The sequence below is a fragment of the Gorilla gorilla genome, chromosome 5 (assembly GCF_029281585.2).
Source record: "Gorilla gorilla gorilla isolate KB3781 chromosome 5, NHGRI_mGorGor1-v2.1_pri, whole genome shotgun sequence".
Classification (NCBI taxonomy): Eukaryota; Metazoa; Chordata; class Mammalia; order Primates; family Hominidae; genus Gorilla; species Gorilla gorilla.
This window is the reverse complement of record NC_073229.2, coordinates 166,192,156-166,201,572: the sequence shown is the minus strand read 5'-3', so window position 1 is coordinate 166,201,572 and position 9,417 is coordinate 166,192,156. Positions and strand designations below refer to the sequence as shown.

Sequence of the window (9,417 nt, the reverse complement as noted above, 5' to 3'; positions counted from 1 at the left end):
TTGGTATCAGAGTAATACTGGCCTCGTAGAATGAATTTGGAAGTATTCCCTCCAGAATGTGTTGAGTAGTATTGGTATTAATTCTTCTTTAAATGTTTGGTAAAATTCAGTAGTAAAGCCATCATGATGGCTTTTCTTTACCGGGAGGCTTTGATCTTGTTACTTGTTATTGGTGTGTTTAGGTTTTGGATTTCTTCCTGGTTCAATCTTGTATGTATCTAGACATTTCTCAATTGTTTCCATTATCAGTTGTTTCAAGAAAATTTTTAATTTCCTTTTTAATTTCTTCATTGACTGACTAGTCATCAGAAGCATATTGTTTAATTTTCTTGTATTTGTAGTTTCCAAAATTCCTCTTGTTATTAATTTCTGGTTTTATTCCATTGTGGTCAGAGAAGATATCTGATATTATTTCAATTTTTTGAGTGTTTTAAGACTTGTTTTGTGACATAACATATGGTCTATCCTTGAGAATGATCCATGTGCTGAGGAAAAGACTATGTATTCTGCAGCTCTTGGATAAATGTTCTGTAAATATCCATTAGATTTATTTGGTCTATAGTGCAGATTAAGTCTGATGTTTTTTCTTTTTGATTTTCTTTCTGGATGATCTGTCCAATGCTTAAAGTCTGTTGAAGTCTCTAGCTGTTATTATATCAGGGCCTATCACTCTCTTTAGCTCTAATAATATTTCCTTTACTGATGCTCCAGTGTTGGGTGCATAGGTATTGAAAATTGCTATATCCTCTTGCTGAATTGACCTCTTTATCATTATATAGTGACCATCATTGCCTCTTTTTATAGTTTTTGTATTGAGATCTATTTTGTCTGATATAAGTATAGTGACTCCTACTCTTTTATGGTTTCCATTGGCATGAAATATCTTTTTCTATCCCTTTATTTTCAGTCTATCTATGTCTTTATATGTGAAGTGTGTTTCTTGTAGGCAACAGATCAATGGGTCTTGTTTTTTTCATCTATTCAGCCACTCTATCTCTTTTGATTGGAGAGTTTATTCCATTTACATTTAATGTTACTATTGATAAGTAAGGACTTACTCCTGCCATTTTATTGTTTGTTTTCTGGTTGTTTTGTGGCCTTCTGTTCTTTCTTTTATTCCTGTCTGCCTCTAGTAAAGATGATTTTCTCTGGTGATATAACTTAGTTTCTTGCTTTTTTTGTTTTTTGTGTATCCATTGTATGTTTATTGGTTTGAGGTTACCATGCGGCTTGCAAATACTATCTTGTGATCCATTATTTTAACCTGATAACAATTTAACACTATTTGCACAAATAAACCAAATGAAAACTAATAAAAACCCACCTCAACTTCATCTGTTTTTTAACTTTTTTGATGTTTTTGCTTATATATTATTGCACTGACTGCATCTTGAAAAGTTGTAGTTGTCATTTCTGATTGGTTCATCATTTAGTCTTTCTACTTAGGAAAAGGGTAGTTTACGTACCACAGTTGCAGTGTTATAATATTCTGTTTTTCTGTGTACTTACTATTACCAGTAAGTTTTGTACTTTTAGGTGATTCTTTATTACTCATTAATGCCATTTTCTTTCTGATTGAAGTATTTCCTTTAGTATTTCCTGTTGGACAGGTCTGGTATTGATGAAATCCCTCAGTTTTCGCTTGTTTGGGAAAGTCTTTATTTATCTTTCATGTTTGAAGGACATTTTTTGCCAGATATACTATTTTAGGGTAAAAGTTATTTTCCTTCAACCTTTAAATATGTCATGCCAATCTCCTGGCCTGTAAGGTTTCTACTAAAAAGTCTACTGTCAGATGTATTAGAGCTTCATTGTATGTTATTTGTTTCTTTTCTCTTGCTGCTTTTATAATCCTTTATTTATCCTTGACTTTTGGGAATTTGATTATTAAATGCCTTGAGGTAATCTCTTTGGGTTAAATCTGCTTGGTGTTCTATAACCTTCTAGTACTTGCAGATTAATATCTTTTTCTAGGTTTGGGAAGTTCTCAGTTATTATCCCTTTGAATAAACACTCTACCCCTATCTCTTTCTCTACCTCCTCTTTAAGGCCAATAACTCTTAGATTTGCCCTGTGGATGCTATTTGGTAGATCCTGTGGGTGTGCTTCATTGCTTTTTTTCTCTTCTGTGTATATTGAAATAGCTTGTCTTCAAGCTCATCAATTCTCTCTTCTTCTTAATCCATTCTGCTATTAAAGGACTCTGATGCATTCTTCAGTGTGCCTATTGCATTTTTCAGCTCCAGAATTTCTGCTCAATTCTTTTTAATTATTTCAACCTGTTTTTCTTAAACGTATTATTCAATAGCATTCTGAATTCCTTCTCTGTGTTATCTTGAATTTCTTTGCATTTCCTCAACACAGCTATTTTGAATTTTCTGTCTGAAAGGGCACATAATTCTGTTTCTCCAAGATTGATCCCTGGTGCCTTATTTAGTTCATTTGTTGAGGTCATGTTTTGCTTGATGGTGTTGATGCTAGTAGATGTTCTTTAGTGTCTGGGCATTGAAGAGTTAGGTATTTATTGTCGTACTCACTATCTGGGCTTATTTGTAGCTGTCCTTTATGGGAAGGTCTTCCAAATATTTGAAAGCACTTGGGTATTATGATCTAAGTTTTTTCTGGTTTAGGTGGTACTGCAAACACTGTAATGCTTTGGTTCTTGCAGACTCCTAGAGGTACCACCTTGACGGTCTTGGGCAAGATCCAGAAGAATTCTCTGAATTACCAGGCAGAGACTTTTGTTCTCATCTCTTATTTTCTCCCAAACATACAAAATATCTGTCTCTGTTCTGAGCCTCTAAAGATGGAGGTTGAGTGACACATATACCCCTGTGACCACCACCACTACAACTGCACTGGGATAGACTGAAGCCAGAACACTGCTGCGTCTCACCCAATGCCTGCTGTAACCACTCCCTGGTTAATGCCCATGTTTACTCAAAGCCCTGGGCTCTACAATCAGCAGGTGGCAAAGCCAACCAGGTGTGTGTCCTTCCCTTCTGGGTGGCATGATTCCCTAGGCCCTGGGTGGGTTCAGAAGTGCCACTCGGGAGTCTGGTACTAGAGTTAAAAACCTTACAAGTGTACCTGGTATTCTATTATCTTGTGGCTGAGATGGTACTGAAACCATAAGATGCAGTCCTTCCCTCTTCCCTCCCCTTTCAAATGCAGAGGAGACTTACCCAAGGCTGCTACCAGTCCTGGCCTTGAGAGTACTGCCAGACCACCACAAATGTTCTCTTAAGGACCAAGGTCTTTTAAGTCAGCTTGTTGTGAATGCTGCCCGGCCTGGGACTCATCCTTCAAGGCAGCTCCTCTCTCTGGCCCAGGGAGTCCAGAAATGCCATCCAATGTCATGTTCTGGAATCAGGGACCCCAGGAGCCCACTTGGTGCTCTATACCCCAGTGGCGTTGTTGGTACCTAAGGTGCAAGACTAATCTCCTTTACTTTCCCTCTGCTTTTCTCAAGCAGAAGGAGCTTTGCCCTGTAGCCGCCATAGCTGGCAATGTGCTGAGTGTCACCTAAAGCCAGCAAGTCTCAGAGGCTCACTTATGCCCTTGATGCAGTACCTGGGTATCACTGTTGGCATTCGGGGACCAAGGGCTCTTCAGTTAGCAGGTGATGAATGCTGGAAGGACTGGGTCCTTTCCTTTAAGGCAGTGGATTCCTTTCTGGCCCAGGGTGTGTCTAAAATGTCATCTGGGACCTACGGCCTGCAAAAGGGCCTTATGACTCTGACTCTTGCCCTATCCTGGTGTGGCTGAGCTGGTATCCAAAACAAAGTCCTCCTCACTCTTTCCTCTCCTCTCCTCAAGTGGAGGGAAGAGGTCTTTTCTGGAGTAATTAACTGTGCAGCCTGGGGCTAGGGGAGGGTTCATGCCAGCACTCCCTTAGCCTTCCCAGCTGGTGTCTCAGTACATTTCTTGCCTTCCCAGTTCACTGTCTCTGGGCTTAGTTCAGAGTTCCAGTCCATATAATCTAGACTACCTTTCAAGTTTACTTAGAGACCAAAAGCCTTTTTGCCCTGAGTGGTGACATTTGTGAGCACTCGAGTTCGGACCACTGGGATCGGCAATTCACCCTGGCTAGGACTGATTTAAATGCTCCCTCCGTGGGCTCGCATCAGCTGAGTTTGGTCTGATTTTCCTTTCTGCTCTGACAGAACAGCACTGAGTTCAGTGATTCATAATTCTTGTGTTCTCCCTCCTGCAGCACCCGGAGAGGCCCTCTGCATCATGCCATCACTGACGAGGGTGGGGGAGAGGTGGTGTTCGTGACTCAGGACTGTTTTTTTCTATCTCTTCAGTGCATTTTTTCAGTGATATGAAGTTAAAACCAGGTACTATAAGTGTTCACCTGATTTTTGGTTCTTATAAAGGTGTTTTTTTCTGTGTAGATAATTGTTAACTTGGCGTCCTTGTAGAGGGAAGGGTGGAGCTTTTTATTCCACCATCTTGCTCCACCTCCCACTCTGGGTCCATCCAATCATACAATCACTTTTACTTTCTGACGGCCGCTAATCCAGAGCCATCCTCCACTTTAAATCCTCATTTTCCAAGCCTCAGATGAATCATCTCTTCTGCCCAAGGTAAAAGAAACTTTCACATTTATATAACCAAGTTTATTTCCTTTATAAAACTTGTCTCAGTATCCAGGCTTTTTGTTTATTTATCTATTACCTTGTCTATGGTCTGTTTTCCTCTGCAATGTGAGTTCCATGTGGGCACAAATCTGTTCTAGTATGTGCATAGCTCTATCACCAGTGCCTGATATGTGGACCGAGATTTAGTAGCTGCTCAAGTGTTTATAGAATTTGTGAATGAAAGGGTAAATAAAATAAATTAGGTAGCTGACTCGAATTAAACAGAGAGTTATAATATTTTGAGAAATGCATTAGAAATCTCAAGAAATATATAAATAATGAGAGGGCAGGGATTGAGTGTTCCCTGATGCTGAGTGATCAGAAGAGGCATGAAGAGCTGGTTGTATTTAAGTAGGGCCTTGAAGGATAGTTAGAATTTAGTAAGTGGAGATATGGGAGATATATAATTGTTAAGCCTTGGGAATGGTGATGAGTCCGTTTCGGCTGGAGCATAGACTTCCCAAATGGAACTGAGGAAATAAGACTTAGAAGGCAAGTTGGTGGCAGAATGCGTGCTTTGAAAGGGACACTAAGACAAGGTTCTGTGCTGCAAGTTAAGAACAATTGTTGACTTAATAAGAGTTGTTTCTTTAGGTGACTACTATGAAAGTAGCATGTACAGTGGTTTGTAGAAGGAAGAAGTTGTGAGGAAAACAAGTTAGAGATTATTGCCTGGAACAATACAGATGATAGCTGGGAGAACCTGAACTAGGGTATTGGAGTGAGAACTGAAAGAAGATGGTGAATGCAAAGGATAATTTAGCAATAAATTGAACACACAGAGTATTCAATATGATATATAGAATTTTACTAGGTGCTTATTTTTTACTTTAATAATTGCTTGTCTATAAAATTTATGGCTGGTACAATTAACTCTTTTACTGAGAAAATCTGTGAGGTGGAAAATTACTTGAGCTGGAAAGAGAGCAAGGGCACTCTGACCAATTCTCAAATTTCAGAGAAAGAGAAACTTGAAATCAACAGAGTACAGAGAAATATAGTAACATAACCAATTGCAGAGAAATATCTTTAGACATGGAGGGTAAACAAACCAGATACACTTAACAATGGATCAGAGTTGGGGATTTATACTAGGACAGAATGTCACACTGATCATAGAGCCAAGATCAATGGCTGATTATAATATTCCAGCTCTCCTCTTGTGGAGGCAATAATCTGGGAAGAAGACTTTAAAGATCCATTTTGGTCTTTTTCAGATTTGAGACAAATAGTGGTAATATTGTTGAAATAGAATCAATAATGATGTATTACTACTATCTTTGCATATTATAATGTTACATAGTTATTTAAGTTAATCAATTATTAAGCAGATTCTAGCTCACTTTTGGGGGCAGGCTATACATAGCCTTTAATTTATAAATTAAGGTTTTCACAAAACCTTTCATTTATTCAAGTAATTATTTGTGTGCCTAATTTTGTAAAGAATAGATATTGCTACAATAAACTATTCTGGTAGAATAAACATCTGCATTATACATTTAAAATTTAATGTAATATGTCTGTAATAATAAGATAGTGTTGAAATATATCCAAATTCTAATTATATTAATGTTAACTCTTTTTAATCTTTGATTTGGCTGGATCTTAAAATTTTATTCTGATTATTATTTGCTATTCCCATCCAGTATTTAAGTTTCTTTATCAACTATGCATACATTTTAATCAGCTCTTGTTCAATGTTAGAGTATAGTTCAATTCTATTAAATAATTCACTCTGCCATTAAATTCACCTCTCAATGATGTTGCCTGTTAAATATGGTGTTTTGGAGAAAATCCATATTACTGAACATTCACTTGTGACATGAATTATCTTCTGAAGATGGTGTTGTGATTCAAGGACATAAGTTATTTGGACAGCTCTTACGGTAACTCTGTTTTACTCTGTAACACCTCATAACTCACTGCTGTCAGCTGTAAAGGGTGGGAGGAAGTCTCCAGATCCTATATGCCCTCTTCCATTAGTCCTATTTCTGTTCGTTCCTACAAGAGAAAAACACTGTAATAATAATCACTGGTGAAATCTCCTTTGAACTGCACAACCCATGTTTTGAATTATTTTGATTCTAAAACGATTAAATAACCCCTTGAAAGAAGCAGAAAGATTTTGATCCTTTCAGTACCCAATGTATTTCTCTTCCAACTTTCTGAAATAAACATTTATATTAAGACATCCTCACTTCTGCATGTTCCCTTTGGGACAAATGGCTTATTTGCAAGTTGATGATGTCACCCAAGAACTGTCTGATCATGTACTATGTCATGCTTTGTTAAAAAACAGCAGGTGAAAAAATGAGGATAAAAATCTTACGATTACAATGTAGAATTGGTACAATTATCAGTCATTTCAGACAAATGCCAGAAGATGGCAGTCCTATTTGTTCAGGACTTTATGAATTTTGCAAGACCCATGAGTGCTCTTTGGTTTCAACATGATCATAGATCATGAGGAAACCCAGAAATTAGTTTTTGTTACTATAGAAACCAAACGGAATAACTGATTTTTTTTTTCTTTTTAAAGAAATGGTCTCCAAAATTAGGTAAAAACAACAAAGCGTGCTAGAAAATAAGCGCTGGTAAGTAACGCAGGAACAGAAGATGAAACACCACGTTCTCACTCAAAAGTGGGAGCTGAACAATGAGAACACATGGACACAGGGAGGGGAACAACACATACTGGGGCCTCTGCAGGGAAGCGGGCAGTGGAGGGAGGGAGAGCATCAGGAAAAATAGCTAATGCATGTTGGGCTTAATACTTAAGTGATGGGTTGATAGGTGCAGCAAAGCACCGTGGCACACGTTTACTTATGTAACAAATGTGCACATCCTACGCATGTACCCCAGAAATTAAAAATTAAAAAAGAAAGAAAGAAAGACAAAGAAAGAAAGAAAGAGAAAGAAAGAAAATAAGTGCTATGGAAAACAAAACATTTTTTTTCTGCTTATTGCTGCTTTCTGAAATCCTTGAGTCTGTTATGTTACTTTGGATAGACAGTTCCTTCTATTAGTTTTTTCTTAATGGAAATATATAAAGTTGGTTTTTGAAATTTCCTATTGCTTTAAAACAAATTAAATTAATTTGTACTGATGTAAGTGCAATAAATATCCAAGTAATAGGAAACTAAAATGATTTGTTTCAGTACATGAATTAGACCAATATATTTTTCTGCTTTTTAGTTGAGTATACAGGATTTTAACGCAAAATAGTCTAAAAGAGTGCAATATATAGAAAACAACATTGTCTTGCTTCCTCCTTCCTATCAATTCAGATAAATTTGCAATTGATTTCATTGAATTTATTTACTCTGGCATCTACAAGGCAGACTGATGATCTTTGACTACTCAAATAAATAGTTTCAAAAACATTAGGGCACTCAGACTCTCTCTTTGTGTTTAGGACTGGATGGTGCCTATGGTTTATTATATTTTAGTTATACATGAAATCTACTAACCAGTGAGCATAAGCAACACATACAAAAACTGCATTTAAATAAAGCACACTTCTTCTCTGTCCTAGGAGTAAAAACTGTTTGCCCATGAACAGTGATAATACATGAGGACGAGATGTTCTGCAGGATAATCAAGATGGACTAGTTTAAATGAGCTGTAAAATTATTACTTTCTGCTTGATTCCCAGCCTCTAAAAACCTCTTTTAGCCTTACCTAGAAAGCATGACCCCTGATCCAATGCCTGGATTCATACCAGTGTTATCCATCCAGGCATTTTTGTCCTTGCTGGTGATATCCCTTGGACAATAGTCTGGGCAACTAGGTTTTCGACTTTTCTTAAAACCCATATTCATTGAATGCCCTTCTTATCTTACTTCAGCTCCTGCCTCATACCATAGCTCTTTTTTAGGTGAGCTAATATCTCTATTCCTTAATACTAAGTCACTGCATAAATCTAGTTACTGCTTTTCTAGGGAGACAAGAACCCTGGCCCAGAACCATAACGGGTTGCTAAGAGCCTGCTATCTGATGACTGATCTCCTGTATATCCATTGTGACTGCCTTTTCTTTGAGGACTACCCCTGTCCACACCTCTCCTTGCACATCTTTTGAGACTGATGCTCCTACCGCCTTGGTTACTCATGGTCTCACTTAGACTGTGATCTGGTGTCACAAATAGACCCTTGCCTGTGGTTTGCTTATTTACTGAAAATTACCATTGTAACTGTGACTTACTATGTTCTTAAGTCTACCCACAACTCCTATGCAGCACTCCTATCCAGAATTTGGCTTTGCATCTTTGTGGTGGGAATGCTACATAATGGTGTGTTACTGCACACCTCTTCTGTCTTCTGCCACATCACATTGGCCACAGAGGGAGTGTTTACCCCATGTAAATTAGCAAGGTCTACAAACCAGGGCTTTCCTCTCCCCACAGAGAACAGGTATGAAACCCTTACTAGAATACCACCAGCACTCAACCTTTACATGTCCCACACTGTCCTCTCCCTGGAAGTGGTCCCTTTGCCAGTGTTATTGCAGATAATGTCAACCATTCACTCAGGTGTTCAAGCCAGAACCTTGAGAGCAATCTGTGACATTCACCTGTCAAGAGTTCTGGACTCTGCTTTTTTCCTTCTCTGCTGTCTTGTCTTTACTATAGCAACTGCTTCTTGGCATCCTCCACATTTCCTCTTCCTGAATCTATTTTCTACTCCATAGCAAAAGTGAGTTTTCCAAAGAGCAAGTCTCTCCCCTCTTGAAAGTTCTTCAGAGGTTTCTCTTAGAATAGGTTCTCAAAGTG

General features: G+C 38.0%; 1 long non-coding RNA gene across 1 annotated transcript in view; it reads left to right on the top strand.

Moving 5' to 3' along the window:
* The first annotated feature begins 4,491 nt into the window (after window positions 1-4,491).
* The window catches only part of LOC109027252 (uncharacterized), a 220,224-nt gene continuing 215,298 nt past the window's right edge, over window positions 4,492-9,417 (top strand). The window contains exon 1 of the long non-coding RNA XR_010134377.1: window positions 4,492-4,592. This is a non-coding gene — a long non-coding RNA (uncharacterized lncRNA). The remainder of the gene's footprint in view (window positions 4,593-9,417) is intronic.